Raw genomic sequence first — 17,715 nt, 5'->3', positions numbered from 1 at the left:
GGTGGGAAAGCGGAAAGGTTGGCTGTTCACGTGCATTTAAGGGGCGCTATAAGCTCGTCAGGGGGTCAGTCGGAGTGAGGCTAGGTCAGTCTCACGTCACCACTTGCTGGTCTGTCTCTCGTTTGCATTTGTGCGGCAGTTAGTGTCTGTCTGTCGTTCGAGTGCTAGTATGGCTGTCGTTTGGATCAAACTTTAAAGCCAGAAAATGAGAGTCTTGCCACTCCGCCAGTAAGAGAACTCAGCTAGTGGTCGTCCGGTCGGGGCTGAGTTCCTGCATCTGAGTCTGCGCGTTAGGCCGCTAGTCTGCTCGAGTTGCTCGGGTGACGGCCATTGGCGACTGGATCGATCGGTTGGTCGGTCGCGCACTGAGACACAAGACGACTTGTCCGCCTTGAGCGTCGGCGCATGTGAGGTCGCCACGTGAGTCCAGTGGGCCGCGGCGTATAGGAAGGGGTAGTGGCCTCGCGGTTCACAAGAGAGCAACAGGAGCGGAACCACGACATCGGGCTGGCCGGGGCGAGCTGCGACGCCGTGCGACGGGAGATCGGCGCGCCTTCCTGCGTCCGTTGAAGCGGCTGGCAGCGGACGGTTCGGGAGAGCGTTGCGGGGGTGCTGGGCCAGGTCTTCGCCAGAAATCGCAGTTTATTAGAAGTTAAGTGATTGGAGATATGTTGTTTCATTTACTTGTTAAATTCTGCTTGTTTTCTTGGTGAGGTGACCATCCGCTTTGTTTTGGGGTCGTCCCACCATTCTTGTCCGTTTGCCCACCCGCGGGAGGGTGGTTATTGTGAATTGGGTGGTCCGTTTTTCCCTTGTGGAATTGGGGAGGTTTAGAGCAATCTGCGGTTCGGGTTGTTTAGTAACCCCCTCCTCCCCCCCACCCCCTGGGCATCTGCTATACGTTAATAGCTGCCTCTGTCATGTTTGTCGGATTCGGTGTTAACGAATTTATTGCTTAAAGGCCGAATTCTTGAAATATGTTTCTATGTTGCTTATCATCTTGCGCGATGGTATATGTTTAATGTAGATCATGTTGTACATTTTATGTAAGTCTGTATTTTATGGATTTTATTTAGTCATTTTAGTTTATAAGCTTGCCACACTTCCACCACAATTGCACTTTCGGTGGCAAATAATTTGAGGGTTGTACCATTTCCATTCCTCTTACGGGGTGCATAGTTTACACGTTTGTATGAGTTGTTAAAAAATTTTTGTTTAAAGTAATCTGGTGTGTTGCAGATTTGCACCAGTGTACTCTTTCAGAGGTTGTTGTGAGCGGTCGTGACTACGGCCGTGTTGTACGGGAGCAGGCAAGCTTCTCAGCTCAACGGCTCCTACTGTTGATATTGTTCTTGCCTCCAAATAAAATTGCAACTTGATATTTCGAGTGTGCTTTTCTGCTTATAATTTTAAATCTGTTTTGTAAAGGCTTTTAGGATTAAAATTCACATTTGTTAAATTGTGACTTGATATTTCGAGGGTGCTTTTCTGCTTATAATTTTAAATCTGTTTTGAAAAAGCTTTTAGGAATAAATTCACATTTGTTAAAGGTAATTTTCCATCAGTTACTTCCTGGCAACTACTTCCATGCTCACCTAGTGTCATTAAATGTGTCAATGTCCTTGATGAATCGCTAGTAAATAAAGTAAATTCTTTAAGAAAAGATTTTGAAAATAAATTCACGGTTCAAAGACGAGTGCACCGTTCGTTTGTTTCATATTTTTACGAGTTTAAAACAGGAGCGACTGCAGTAATGGATAGGAACTGTAATTGCTGTGTACAGATGTGAGCTGAGCTGGCGACCCTTCGCTCACAGCACCAGGCTGCGTTGGCTTCCGTCACACAGCATTGAGGCTGCTGCCAAGGGGGGTATCACAGTGGGGGATCGGACGCGGGGATGCGAGGGACGTCGAGCACGTCCCACGTGTCCCCCGATCGGTCCACTGCCGTGGCCACGCCACGTACTGCCTGCACTGAGGTTGACCCCTCACCCGTGGTCCAGTGGGAGATCATTCCAAAGTCTGGCAGGCAGCGAAAAACTTTCTGAGGGGTGCATTATAGGGCCTCCCTGGTTCGTTTGACGAACAGGTTTCGGGCGTTATCTGTGGCTGGCGATGTCTCTAAGCTGGATGCAGTCGTTCACCCTGTTCCAGAGGGAGCTTCTCGGCCCGCAAGGTCTGAGTGTTCACAGAGGGTGGGTTTGCTGGTAGTTGGGACCTCCAACGTTAGGCGCCTGATGGCTGCCAAGGAGGGGAAGGAAGCCAGTGTACACTCCGTGTGCATACCGTGAAAGTCGCGAGCTCTTTCTTCCTATCTCGTGTTTTCTACTGAAAATCTCGTGCTTGTACTCTTGTTAACTCTACTATTACAGAGATCGCCTAAACTTTATTATTTTTTTAATTGGTCCTGTGCGCAACAAATAACTTACTTGGTCTTTTTGCTGCCACTGCTTGATCTGCTGCATTCCATTATTTAACAAAAACATAAAAAAACCTATTATTCACGCTGAGTGCAATGCATGTTCTGTATGGCGGCTCCTGCTGTTGCTGCGACTGTTGCTGCTTACTACAACTGCATATAATTCAAGAGAAACGGTTTGGTCAAATCTAAACTCGATAGATGATAACCCAAACAAGTACTTCCTTTATTCAAAAACTGCCGGCCGCGGTGGTCTCGCGGTTCTAGGCGCGCAGTCCGGAACCGTGCGACTGCTACGGTCGCAGGTTCGAATCCTGCCTCGGGGCATGGATGTGTGTGATGTCCTTCGGTTAGTTAGGTTTAAGTAGTTCTAAGTTCTAGGGGACTGATGACCACAGCAGTTGAGTCCCATAGTGCTCAGAGCCATTTGAACCATTTGAACTTTATTCAAAAACTATATTCTGAAAGCGATTTTTTTTCATTCAATTAACAAAACGCTAGAAGCTCTTTGAACAATCGCTTCGTATATAAATCTACCTCCAGTGGCATTAAAGCAATATTACAAATTAATCAAACTCTTGAGACAGACTGAAATACTTCGCAATTAAATACATCCCTGACAAAAATCAATACTTAATCTATTCGCCGAGCCGCGCGGGATTAGCTGAGCGGTCTTAGGCGCTGCAGTCATGGACTGTGCGGCTCATCCCGGCGGATGTTCGAGTCCTCCCTCGGGCATGGGTGTGTGTGTTTGTCCAAGGATAATTTAGGTTAAGTAGTGTGTAAGCTAAGGGACTGATGACCTTAGCAGTTAAGTCCCATAAGATTTCACACACATTTGATTTTTTTACTATTCGTCTAACAATGGTTTCCCTTAAGAATTCAACACCTATCATTATCAAAATTACCGTCTGCTGCTACGCACATACAAATTCCCTTTTCTTTAAATTACGAGGGGCGTTCAGAAAGTAAGCTCCGATCGGTCGCGAAATGGAAACGACTATGACAATCCGATAAAGCTTTGCACAGATGTGTTGGGTAGTGTCTCTAGTATAACCCCAGTTAGCATCACGTCGCTCTTCTCATTTCTGAGCTCGCAGTGAGTGCGTAAAGATGTCTAGCAAATAGTGTCTGCCGCCAAGTACGAGGGCCTGGTGAGAAATTTCGCCTGAAGCTATGCAGCTAACATTACATAACTGTCGTGCTGTTTCTTCTTCAAGACAATTCTCAGCCGCATTCTGCAGGGGCAATGAAGATGCCCCTGCATCGTTTTCAAATGGAAATGTGAGATTACCCACAATACAGTCCGCAATTGTCTCCCCCTGAGTTTCATCTCTGGTCACATGAACCGCTGTCTTTGAAGACAACATTTTGACACGGACAACGAGGTGTAGGCCAGCGTGGAGAATTGGCGGAAAGCACTGGCGGCTGCCTTCTATGATGAGGCTATTGAAAAGTTGGTACAACGCTATGACAAAAGTCTAAGTCAGAACGGCGACTACGTAGAGAAGTAGCTGAAAGGTGTAGCTAATTGTTACAAGTAAAACATTTCTGATGTTCACTGTGGTTTCAATTTGGCAATCAATCGGAGCTTACTTTCTGAACAGGCCTCGTACTAAGCGCGCTGCAAATTATAAAAAATATCAACTCAATACCAAATCCTGTGTTGCTGCTGACGGACACAGCAGTACGCCCAACCTTTAAATCCTAAGACATTATTGCCAACTCTCAACCGGGGGGAGTCAATTCGGATGTGGAAAGAGTTGGTTCAAATGGCTCTGAGCACTATGGGACTCAACTGCTGTGGTCATAAGTCCCCTAGAACTTAGAACTACTTAAACCTAACTAACCTAAGGACAGCACACAACACCCAGCCATCACGAGGCAGAGAAAATCCCTGACCCCGCCGGGAATCGAACCCGGGAACCCGGGCGTGGGAAGCGAGAACGCTACCGCACGACCACGAGATGCGGGCGTGGAAAGAGTGTTTCCGGATGCCATGAAGAGTACAGGGAGCAGCCAATTGCAGACGTGTGTCGCTTTGGATCGGAGGTTTCCAGCGATTAGCGGAAATGGTAAAAACAGCCACTCTTGCTTCCAAGATTAAGGCAGAGCACACCATCTGCAGCAGTGTCGATAGAACCGACTGTGGTCCTTTGCTGCAGAGCCGAGTGGAGAGTCTGTATCAGAGGCTCAGGCGGTTCTGTGACCGTATAGGCTGCAGATTCCTTGACTTGCGCCATGGGGTGGGAGATTTCCAGGTTCCGCTTAATAGGTCAGGAGCCCACTACACACAGGAGGCGGCTACACGGGTAGTGGGGGCTGTATGGAAGGGACTGGGCGGTTTTTTAGGTTAGAGGGTCTCAGGGAACCACACAAAAGGGCGTCCGTCTAAAAGGGGTCAGATAAAACACAGTAAGGTACTTATTGAAACGATCGGTATTGTAGTTGTAAATTGCTGTAGCTGTGTTGGGAAAGAACCAGAGCTTCAAGCCCTAATAGAAAGCACTGAAGCTCAATTATATATATAGGTACAGAGAGCTGACTAAAGCCAGAAATAAGTTCAGCAGAAATTTTTTCAAACGATCTAACAGTTTTCAGAAAGGATAGATTGAATTCTGTTACTGGTGGATTATTTATTTCTGTCAGTAGTTTACTTTGTAGTGAAACTGAAGTAGAGAATTCCTGCGAAATAGTATGGGTAGAGGTTACACTTGACAATCGGACTAAACTATTAACTGAATCGTTTTACCGACCTCGGACTCAGAAGATATAGTTGCTGAACAGTTCAAAGAAAACGAGTCTCATTTCAAATAGGTACCCCACTCATACAATTATAGTCGGTGGTGACTTCAATCTACCCTCGACATGCTGGAAAATTTATAGGTTTAAAGCCGGAGGCAGGCATAAAACGTCATCCAAAATAGTACTGAATGCTTTCTCAGAAAATTATTTTGAGCAATTAGTTCATGAACCCACTCGAAACGTAAATGGTTGCGAAAGCATACTTGACCACTTACCAACAAATAATCCTGGACAAATATCGTGACGAATACAGGGATTAGCGACCACAAGGCAGTTGCTGCTACGCTGAATACCGTAAAGCCTACAACCATCAAAAAGCAACGCAAAGTATATCTATTTAAAAAAGCTGACAAAAATTCTCTTAACGCCTTTTTAAGAGACAGTCTCCACTCCTTCCGATCTGATCATGTAAGCGTAGAAATGTTTTGTAATGATTTCGAAGAGATAGTATCGACAGCAGTTGAGACATATATATAACTCATAAATTAATAGGTGATGGTATTGATCACCCATTGTAGACAAAACTGGTCAGATCGCTTTTGCAGAAGCAGCGAAAAAGCATGCCAAATTTAAAAGAACGCAAAATCCCCAAGATTGGCAAAGTTTTGCAGAAGTCTGAAATATAGCGCGTACTTCAATGCGAGATGCTTTTAATCATTTCCACAACGAAATTCTGTCTCTAAATCTTTCAGAAATCCCAAAGAGATTCTGGTCATACGTAAAGAACACCAATGGCAAGGCACAATCAATACTTTCACTGCGCGATAACAACGGTGAAGTCACTGATGACAGTGTCATTAAATCAGAGTTATTAAACACGGTTTTCCGAAACTCCTTCGCCAGAGAAGACGAAGTAAATATTCCTGAATTCCAGTCAAGAACAACTGCGAAGAAGATGAGAAACATGGAAGTAGATATCCTCGGTGTTCAAAGGGTTCTGAGCACTATGGGACTTAACATCTGTGGTCATCAGTCCCCTAGAACTCGGAACTACTTAAACCTAACTAACCTAAGGGCATCACACAGGATTCGAACCTGCGACCGTAGCGGTCACGCGGTTCCAGACTGAAGCGCCTAGAACCGCACGGCCACACCGGCCGGCGTATCCTCGGTGTAAGAAAGCAGCTTAAATCACTTAATAAAGGCAAGGCCTCCGGTACAGATTGCATAAGTCAGGTTCCTTTCAGAGTATTCTGATACAATAGCTCCATATTTAGCAATTACATACAACCTCTCGCTCACAGAAAGTTCCGTACTTAAACACTGGACAATTGCTCAAGTCACACCAATACCTGAAAAGCAAATTGGAGTAATCCGCTGACTTAGAGGCCCGTATCACTAACATCGATTGGCAGTAGGGTTTTGGAACGTAAACTGTGTTAGAACATTATGAAGTACCTTGAAGAAAACGATTTATTGACGCGTAGCACGGATTCAGAAAACATCGTTCTTGTGGAACACAAGTACTAAAAGAAATCCGCTGAATTTCGATTACGCGATAAGTCACACAAATCTTTAGGCTATAAATTCAACTAAATTCTTAGAGATTACAATTATAACTTAAATTGGATCACATAGATAATGCTGTGGGTAGAGCGAAGCAAAGACTGCAATTCATTGGCAGAACAGCAACAGGTCTACTAAAGAGACTGCTTACACCACGCTTGTTTGCCCTATTGTGGAGTATTTCTGTGCGGTGTGGGATCCGCATCAGCTGCGACTGACGGATGGCATCGAAAAAGTTCAAAGAAGGGCAGCTCGTTTTGTATTATCGCGAAATAGGGGAGATAGTGTCACAGACATGATACGTGAACTGGACTGGCAGTCATTAAAGTAAAGGTGTTTTTCGTTGCGACGGGACCTTCTCATGAAATTTCAATCACATGTTTTCTCCTCCGATTGCGAAAACATTCTGTTGACACTCACCCACATAGGGAGAAATGTTCATCACCATAAAATAAGAGAAATCAGGGCTCGCAACGATTTTCCCGAGCGCCATTCGAGAGTGGAACGGTAGAGAGACAGCTTGAAAGTGGTTCATTCAACCCTCTGCCAGCCAGGCACTTCGTTGTGAATAGTAGAGTAATCTCGTAGATGTAGATGTAGACGCAAATTTCAGTTGTGAAGAGTGGATGGTAGGGTTCGCGTGTGGCGTAGATCCTACAAAGACAATGGACTCAAGTTGTCGACAAGGCACAGTGAGAGCAAGTGATGGCTCCATAATGGAGTGGTGTGTGTTTCCATGGAATGTACTGGGTTCTCTGGTCCAACTTAATCCGTCATTGCCTGGAAATGGTTACGTTCGGTAACTTGGAGACCGTTTTTAGCTATTCGTAGACTTCACGTTCCGAAACAACGATGGGCTTTTTATGGATGACAATGTGCCATGTCAGAACATTCTGGACAGATCGAGCGAATGATCCGTTCTGCCAGATAGCCCGAGATGGATCCCACCCAACATTATGGGCCATTATCGAGGGGCCAATTTGTGTACAAAATCGTGCGTCGGCAACGTTTTTGGAATTACGGACGGCCGCATTGGCAGCAGGACTTAATATTTCTGCGGGGGGACATGCCACGTCCACTTGCTGCCCTACGCAGGGCAAAAGGAGGCCCGTCACGATATTACCAGGTATCCCATGGCTTTTGTCACCTCAGTGTATCTTATTGTCTTGCCAGAGCACACAGGCTTGGTGACACACATAATACACGGCTATGTGTGGAATCATTAAAAAAGCACGTTAAAGAGTGGAATGAACATGAGAGATGGAAATATCCTGTCGCACAACACATGTGGTACATCGTCTTGATGTAGTCATTGTCTTTCCCTGTAATTCTCTGTGTGGGCACTGGTTTTCATTGTGGTTTGTAACACAAATAAAGCTTATAAAAAACTGGTTTAAACCGTTTTTCATAAATTTTACGCAGAATACCTCCTTTGTCTCTAGGAGTTGGAGGCTTCTACAGTCGGGAGATAAGCCGTAGGAGAATAAAAGAAACCTGTGGGAACAATAAGTCTCAGCTCGCATGTTTCCTGTCTCTCGGAGTAAACAATTTTCTCATTTTCGTATCAGTTTTCTCACACTTGGTGATTGTGGGAAACAGGTATCTCCTGATCATATGCTTAGGCAAGGCCCGATTAAGCAGACGAGATAAGAAATCTCTCCAGCCTCTCGCTGAGAAGAAGCTTTGAGTTGGGGAGTAGTCAACAACATCGTGGGAGGTCATGTGAGTTGAGAGAGCAAAGTCCGAAATTCGATATGTCAATTGTAAGTATTCTTCTGGCGAATCAAGTCTGTCATCGTCATGCCTCAGGATACATTTTGGTGCTCATGTCCATTTTTTTCTCATTTAATGTTACAGAACCTGTGGTCCTCTTGTTTAAGCACACAGGCAATAAATCTTGCAGCAGCAAGAAGGTTCTATCTGAAGTATTCGGGAGAATTCAATGGCCCAACTCGCAGAAGTAATTCACGCTTTATTCTCACAGCCGTGAACATCTTCTGTTTTGGGCTCCGGGAGTAGATTGGGGAAAAAAGAAAGATATTCGGAGTTGGGAGACGGAAATTGGAGAAAACATGTATCTTCTTTCTGCACATACTACCATTCAGCCATTCTGTTATATCTCTGAATACACGTTTTTCTCTCATTTAATGTCACAGAATCTGCGGTCTGGTACTGAATCTGCCGAGATTTCTTTCTGCAGTACACACACGAGCTTTGATTCTGGCAAAGAAATTTCCAAGGGGGAATACCCTCCACAATTTTCTGCGTGGTTTAAGGAAAGTCCAGTTTCATATAGCACAAGTCATTGCGGCTAAATATTTAGAGCTGTAAGCACCTGTTTTGAGCTCGTGAACCATCTGGGAAACAAAATATCTGCAGAAAGAAGCAGAAAAGTATTTTCTGCACTAATAAAAGTTGGAAAATAAAAAGTCTGTAAAAACAAGCAGAAGAGTTTTTTCTGCACTATAAAAAGTTGGGATTGGATAATGGGAGAAAAATGTAAGTATTCTACTTTTGCACGCTATCATTCAACCATTATGTTTGTTATGTATATGAACACACTCATTTAATATTAGAGAAAGTGGGGTGCTACTGTGCGAACAGCAGCCTAATCAAGCAGGTGAGAGGAAAATAATCTGCGACAAGCAGCGGCAGAGGGAACCTGCACAAGAAGACCAACATGCCGTGTAGGGTGGAACTGTCATCGACTAACCTATTATTATTGTTAATATTGTGGTGTCACCGCCAGACACCACACTTGCTAGGTGGTAGCCTTTAAATCGGCCGCGGTCCGGTAGTATAGGTCGGACCCGCGTGTCGCCACTGTCAGTGATTGCAGACCGAGCGCCGCCACACGGCAGGTCTAGAGAGACGTCCTAGCACTCGCCCCAGTTGTACAGACGACTTTGCTAGCGATGATACTGACAAACTACGCTCTCATTTGCCGAAACGATAGCATAGCCTTAAGCTACGTCATTTGCTACGGCCTAGCAAGGCGCCATTACCAGTTTATATTGAGATTGTAATTAATATATCATCAAGAGCGATGTTCTCCCATTATGGATTAAAGTTAAGTATTCCGAGAGCTTCGTACTTTATTTATTAGACTGAACTCCTTTAATTGTTCCAGACTTCACGCCAGTCTGCGTGAGCTTAAACGCATGCATTTCGGCCTCCTCTAGCAACACGGTGTTGGCTCTTTTGCCAACACATCAAATATTATTATCATTATTATTATTATTGTTGCTGAACCAATACTAAAACGTGTTACATTACACGATAATCTCGAATGGCTTGACGATGAGACTGCACTTATATGACGAATATGTGCGTGTGCTATAGACAATAGCCTTCGATTTAAGGAGGGCAGATATTTCTTGTATGCCTGTTTTCCCGTTTTCGAAAGTCGATTTCATTAAATTAATTAACCTACTAAGATTAATTGTTCGCTAGTCTGCCACTTACTCTTGTCGAAAACAGTCAGGAAGAGCGGATGTACCTCAGTTCATCTCTGTCGCCGTCTGATGCTGACCTCATCCAGCGTCACAAAGCGACATTTAAGAAAACTGGAAACTTTGCAAGGTCGTGATTATTACTGGACATTGAAGGCAATAGTTCAATTGTGAAGTAGTGTCAATGAAAATAAGGTAATAGTAAATAAACATGCAGCAGTAAACGTCAGGTTGATGGATAGTGTGTGCCTTCTGTTCTAACGCCATTATATCCCATAAATAAGCATACAGAACGTGAGTTTAAAGATTGTCTGCACGTAAAGAATTTAAAGTATGACAACACACTGTTCCGTGCAGAGCTCAAATACGTTTGATATGGTTACATTTCAGATAAGAGAATACAGATACGTCTGGAAAAGTCTACTGCATCCATTATGCAGATTATGAATAAATGACTATAGAAGATTGTAAGGTGTCAGGAAAATCCAACACCTTCCATGAAAACCCTGATATGATAAGCAAATCCAGTAGTATGTCACATAGCTCCGAATAAATCGTGACATTAAATTAACCAAAGTAATACGAGTAACGAGTGAGCAAATGGAATACGACAGACTAACACAAGAATGCCTAAATGAATGTCATACCTTCCCACCACGAGACAGACGCAGTTCCGAGGGGAGAAACGAGAACAGAAGCCGAGAGCAGAACCGTGTTAAGTTAGAAGGCCCTACGATAAGGGACGGACACCCACGCGCCAGCTAACCGCTAGGACCACCCCCCAGCCCATGTTAAAAGCTAGAGCCCTCCAAAAGAACAGTATAGATCTTACGATAACACAAAAAGGGCCACCCCCCAGCCGCAAGTTTTAGCGTGAGTCTTTTTCGCGTCTCTGTTACGTCAGGACCACCCCCCAGCCCATGTTAAAAGATAGAGCCCTCCAGAAGAACAGTATAGATCTTATGATAAAAGGACCACACCAGCTGCAAGTTTTAGCGTGAGACTTTTTCGCGTCTCTGTTACGTTGTAAACTTTAAAAACATTGCTCCACCACGAAACGTGTAACGTTTCTCATTGGATAGACAGAACTTTTGTAGCCGGAGCTTAAGGTTAACATTGAGACCCTGACTCGTCAGATGAAAACACAGCCTGATAGTTTTTTTAAACCAACTTCGGTAAATTGTAGTAAGGAGAAGTTTGGGGAGAGTTGCTTCCGAGACGGCGAGGTGAGCGGAGCTGTGCTGCCCGCCGCCCCCTGACAAACACCGACAAGGTAATGAATGCACGCGATGCCACGTAACAGTGCATAAAGCTTCACTCAGAATTGCAGAAGTCTCATCTGTTACACGCGCTTTTTGCGTAATACTAGTGTCGATCGTCAATTAAAGCTCATGGTGTTCACATTTGCCACTTGAAGTAAAAATCTGAAACGCAATGATTTTTCTGTTATATAGTTATTGAGAAGCCACATCAGCCACTGTAATTTACGACAAGTTAGATAAGTAATTAAAGATAATTGAGGGTCACTGTAGACCATTTTGATAGTTTTCTCTTATGTGAAACTTAATTTAAACCTAGATTATAGATGTGATATGGCATAGGTCATCCTTCGATCCATTGTAGAACATGAAAACCCATTCAGGGAATATTCGTTCACATTTTTGTTGAACGCAGTTGGTTTTTACCATCTTGTATTAAAACATTTCCTTTTATCAATAGTGCAATTTACAAACAATGTTTTGTGAGTAGAATAAAATTTCCAATGGTAAACTTAACTGATTTTTCGACGTTATTTTACCAGCTAACTAAAAATAGGAAAGCCTTGAACCCCTTCCATTAAATTTAGTTAGTATTAAGATTCTTTTACAGGGAGTGCAGTGGAGCTGACGCTGAAAACATTAAGTATTTGGTTATATTATCGCTAGTCTCACTGAACTCTTCTGAACTCTACATGTCATGTGTGGTCTGACGTCTCCTTACCAGCAACAGGTCCCAGATTCAAACTAGTCAATTCCCTAAAAAACACGCTCAGAGCGTCGTTGCGCGAAAGTGGTAGGGAGACACGATATAGAACAACAGACACCACGCAGAATGTTAGAAAATGGCGAACCTGCCGGGATGGTAAAATACCATGATTGAACGTCGACCACATGCCTAACTAGGTCAGAAAAATATCCTGCTGAAAAATTTTCGTAGTAAAAAATTTTTTCTTAAAGTTATACATAGTCGAAAACAGTAGCTGCAGTGATAGATAGTAAGAAAGTATTCAATAGAAAGTGAAACATTGTAGCAGAGACAATAGCATAATTAAGTTATGAATTTTAATGTTGTCAGAATTAAGTTTTCTCTCCAATGCAAGCGCACAGGTGGCGGATACATCGTTGACAAGTTGGTTCTGACCCAACAAGTAAGTGAATTGATTGTCACGTCGTGTGTGCAAAAAGTTTATGAAACGCGTGAGATCGTATGAGCGCATGTTGACGCGAAGTAGGGAGAGTGAATTGCTTTTAAAACAGAAAATAAGGGATTCGGAAAGATTAGCAATGGCAGATCGAGACCTTGACCGAATTGAGGTAGAGACCCAACATGAAAATGGACAGAGAATAGAGGACAGTACAACAGACGATGCAGTATCGCGAGAAATAGGACATATAACGCACCATAACGAGGATAATGTACGTCAAGGCACAGAAAACCTAGGTCAGCATACGACAGAGGAGCAGGAAAGTAGAGAGACAGTCGATGAGGATTCTAACTTGCGTCTTGAATACGTAGAACCCTTAGTACGAGTAACCAGAGCTCCCTCACCACAGAGTACAAGGAATTCGAGCAGAAACGTGCCACCGCACAGTTCAATGCAATCGGTTGCAAACCAACAATTGGGCGAAAACACAGAGCGTAGGACGTCGGAAGAAAACGCAATAGGACCCACCAATCTGGCAGCATTATTACAATTAATGACGGAAACCATGACAAGACAAAATAAAGAATTTGCGAACCCAATTCAAATTCAGAATGCAGAAACCACGAGACAAATGCGTGAGCCGTGCGGTTAAAGGCGCTGTAGTCTGGAACCGCAAGACCGCTACGGTCGCAGGTTCGAATCCTGCCTCGGGCATGGATGTTTGTGATGTCCTTAGGTTAGTTAGGTTTAACTAGTTCTAAGTTCTAGGGGACTAATGACCTCAGCAGTTGAGTCCCATAGTGCTCAGAGCCATTTGAACCATTTTGAACAAATGCGTGAGATTAAAGAACAAAACAAAAAAATCCAGTTACACCTAAGTCATATTGAAGACGAGGCAAAAGAATCTCGAGCAGTGATAGGAAACTTAATAATAGGTCACAATCAATTGAGAACAGACTTTGACAAGGTACTTGTGGACGTACAAAAATTGCGTAATGACACTCAGGACGAGATCAAAACATTACGTAACAACACCCAGGGAGAAGTCAAGAAACAGATAAACGTAATTACTAGACAAGCAGCAGGTACAGCGCGTGAAATTGTTGAAAACAGTGTGTTACACAAACGTATCACAAAAGCAGCGCTGAAAAGATATGATAACCGCATAATCAAAATAGAAGCGCAAACGAAGCGACAATTTCAGAAATTGCGAACAGAGTTGTTGCAAACCATTGAAGAGCGTAGTGAACAGGATCGAAAAAGCACAGAGTCTGCAACCACATCCGTATCTGTAACAGCACCGTAAAAACAAGCAATTAACGAAGATATCATGCATTTGCGATTCCAATCACAGGCGGAAAGTAACATACGTGACAATGGAAAGCCAGGTCGCGAAGAGCACAGTGCAATGCATTCAGCTACACGTTCACAACCGATGGAAGAAAATTATTGCGTACCACTCCAACAATACTACGCAAGCGTAGGCGAAAGTTACAGTGGACAATATCCAATGGATCTACCACAACCGGAAAGAACGACGGGAGAAATAATCAGAAAAAAAAGTGGCGAAGAATCGCGAATTTCATATGGAACTATGACGAAGTACGACAAGATAAACTACTTCTAACAGCAATAAACACGCCACCGCCGTCTGTGTATAGCCCATCCTTTCTGAACACCGCTAGGTTCTTCGCAAAAATTTCGGATGAAGTAATATCCGGATTTAGCCAGCTTTCAGTGCCTATAACAATTTGAGCATCAGTTCTTTTTATTTAGCGCTTTGAGTTCTGGTACTTTCCGAGACAGCTACGACAATTTAAAACTGTTATACCGATGGTTCTTGGATCTACGTTCTTCCTGCGTTCGCAGTTGGTTAAGATTATCCATTACGGATATTGTATCCAATGGATCTACCACAACCGGAAAGAACGACGGGAGAAATGATCAGAAACAAAAGTGGCGAAGAATCGCGAATTTCATATGGAACTATGACGAAGTACGACAACGATCATTTCCTCACAGTCAGAAAATTTCAACACTTTCGAGAAGGAAACTCATTACATCCACGAACTTTTATTGATCAATTCCGAGTAGGATTACCAGAACACTGGACGCTAGCACACAAATTAGAGTCTATATGTGCACACATGTCAGGAACAGTCGCAGAAACCATGCAGAATGTTGCAGCGACATGCCGATCGTACGAAGATTTCAGAGAGAAGTTTCTCTCACGATATTGGTCCAGCGAAGCACAGAACAAAGTGAAGTACGAATTATTACAGAACCCATATTTTGAAAATTCAGGAGAGAAGAGTCCCGTGAAATTTTTCCAATTAATGGCCAAGAAAAATCAATGCTTAGATGTACCATACAGTGACGGAGAGTTGATTAAATTATGCGCGATGAAGCTACCATTGAAATACCAGCAATCATTAGTAGGTCGCGGAGGGAATGACGTCGAAGCATTTAAAGGTATTCTAAGGGAACTAGAGTTCATATTTTCGGAAGATGACGCAAGAAAAAGACGAAGCGCACGTGAAAACGAAAGCAAAAAGCAGTGGAATCCACAAGACACAGTACGAAGAAACAATAATTACGAACCATGTGATAACTTCGCACCAAGAAACGACAATAGATTTCAACAAAGAACCGGTTATGGATTTAGAAGAGAATATGGCAATAACTATAATTCACCCAGGAACGGCAACAACTATTACAGAGGGAATAACGACAACTGGAACGGGTACTGGAGAGAAACAGATAGAAGAGGTGGAGGTAAGACCACCAAACCCCGATAAACGTTCGAATTGACAGCTAAGCGCCCATGCCAAAGAGAATGACGCACCGACCCAGGACAATTGCAGCACCTTGAGCAGAGAAGTAAAAATCTTATCACGAGAAGAGAAGAAGGAAGAAACAAATCCGCAGGGAACAGATGAAAACGAAGACAAGAAAATAACAATATCGTGTTGGGACGAAATTAATTGGTAGAATACTGACGAGGAAGATGAATTACCAGAGGCATGAACAACGAATGTAGGAGGAAAGGATGAAGTAATGAGTATTGCAGAGCTATTTGAGATGGAAACCAGGGAAAGCGAATTCAATGAGGATAATGCGCAGTCGACAGAAGTTGAAAATAAGTTACGAGTGGGCACACAACCCAACATATATAATGAAGAAAGTTATGAAGCGATAATTAGAGCATTTAGATGCGATTATGTGGAAGTAGCGACGAAGAAGGAGAAGATAGACGAGGATGAGGAAAAAGTGGAGGATGTTGAAGAAAGCGAAAATGAAGGAAGATATAGAGAAGAGGAAATAAAAGAGAGAGAAGTAGCAGTCGAAGCTTATCCTACAGAAAGTTCGAATTCACAAGGGAAATTCCTAAAAAGACTCATGTATGATTCAGTGGAGGATTCGTTGATGCAAGAAGAAGAAGAACAGAACCAACCCTTTCAAATTCAACCAATTGTGAAGGCCATGGTAAAGCATATCCCAGTCAATATTGTAATTGATAGCGGAAGTGAACTGACTGCGATCTCAGAAAATTTATTCATGCAGTGTAATGCCAATGAGGAACTGCCAGTTCTGAAAACACATAAGATTAAAGTAAGAGGTCCTATTAGAAACAATGCTGAAGAAGTTACGAGACAAACAAGGTTAACTCTTTCGTGTCAAGGTCAAAAGATCGAAGCCAACTTCGTGATTATACCTAAACTAACTGTAGATTTGATTATAGGTGCAGATTTTTTAAATGAGAGACGAGCGATAATAGATATGGGGAAAGGTAGCGTAACATTCGGGAATGTCACACTTCTCTTTGTGCAAAAGCTAAAATTAGAAGAAATACCAGTTATAAACAAACAATTAAGAATGACACGAGATAAAGAGGATGCGGAATTAGAATGATATGCACAAATGGGGGAATCACCTCAACTCATGTTAGAAGTACATAAAGAAATCGACGAAAAATTGCAAGAAGTTCAAGGTATTTCGGAACACAGTAAAAGAGAATTAGAGGGTATTTTACGAGATAAAGCAGAGGTATTTTTACCTAAGACTGGCAGTATTAAACACTTTCAGTACAAGTTTGAAGATTAATTTTATTACCGGTAAATAATCAGCACAATATTTCAAGATTATGTTGCAGATAAGATCGTCACGAGAAAGAAGAATGAAGAGAGAGGAAGGTGGGAAAAAGAATGTAGTTTCAATAAAAACAAAAACAAAAATAACACCAATAGTACCACAGATTAAGGTGAAGGGATAAAGCGTAGATTAACAGCATTAAATACTAAAATGCTATACACCGCGACACTACACAAAAAATAAAAGAAAACGAATTTGAGGATTTTTGTAGAAGTTAAGACTCAAAATATCTTAGAATTCTAACATGGAAAGGGCGCCGAAATTTGTAAAGTTTTTAAGAAGGAGTAAAACAATGTAGGTACTAGACATATGTTAGATGATTATAAGTAAAACTTTTTGTAAGAACCATTGTAAAAACTCCAACAAAGACCAGATGCAACGACCCACAAGTTGCAATGCGAGAAGTATCAAGAAAGAAAAGGACGTAATTAGCAAGACACGATTCCTAAAAGGCAGAAGCGTAGAGAGAAGGCAAAGGACAGCGAGACCAACAGAAGGCCCTTGTATCGGAAGTGGGCCGTAAATCTGCCCGCTAAGCGGAACCCTGCTGGGACAGGACAGGGAACCACACAGTGGCGGAACCCTGCAGAGACAGACAGGACACCGAACGCCAGAAGGGACCCCTGCAGGTACTGACAAGCAAACACGGGACTTTCACCACTCATAAACCACGGGACGCCCCAACTCAGCGGAGCGAGCAAAAAACGGCCGGACGAGAAGACCGCTTGGGCAAGCCACCACTGGCAAAAATAATATGTGTAAAAGTCACACTACTGCTATTAAACAGCACGCTGATGCATGAAACTGAAGAAAACTTCCACAAAGTAAAAATGACACACCCAAACAATTTATCAAACTGTTACTAAGAGGAGAACTTCAAAGCGACTAATTATCAATAAATATTTGCATATCCTGCCCAGAGAAGAACCAAGAAGCAAGTAAGAAGCAGAGAAAAAGCCAGAAGAACAGAAGTTGAAG

Source organism: Schistocerca nitens, chromosome 8 (genome assembly GCF_023898315.1).
Source record: "Schistocerca nitens isolate TAMUIC-IGC-003100 chromosome 8, iqSchNite1.1, whole genome shotgun sequence".
Classification (NCBI taxonomy): Eukaryota; Metazoa; Arthropoda; class Insecta; order Orthoptera; family Acrididae; genus Schistocerca; species Schistocerca nitens.
This window is presented reverse-complemented; position numbering follows the sequence as displayed.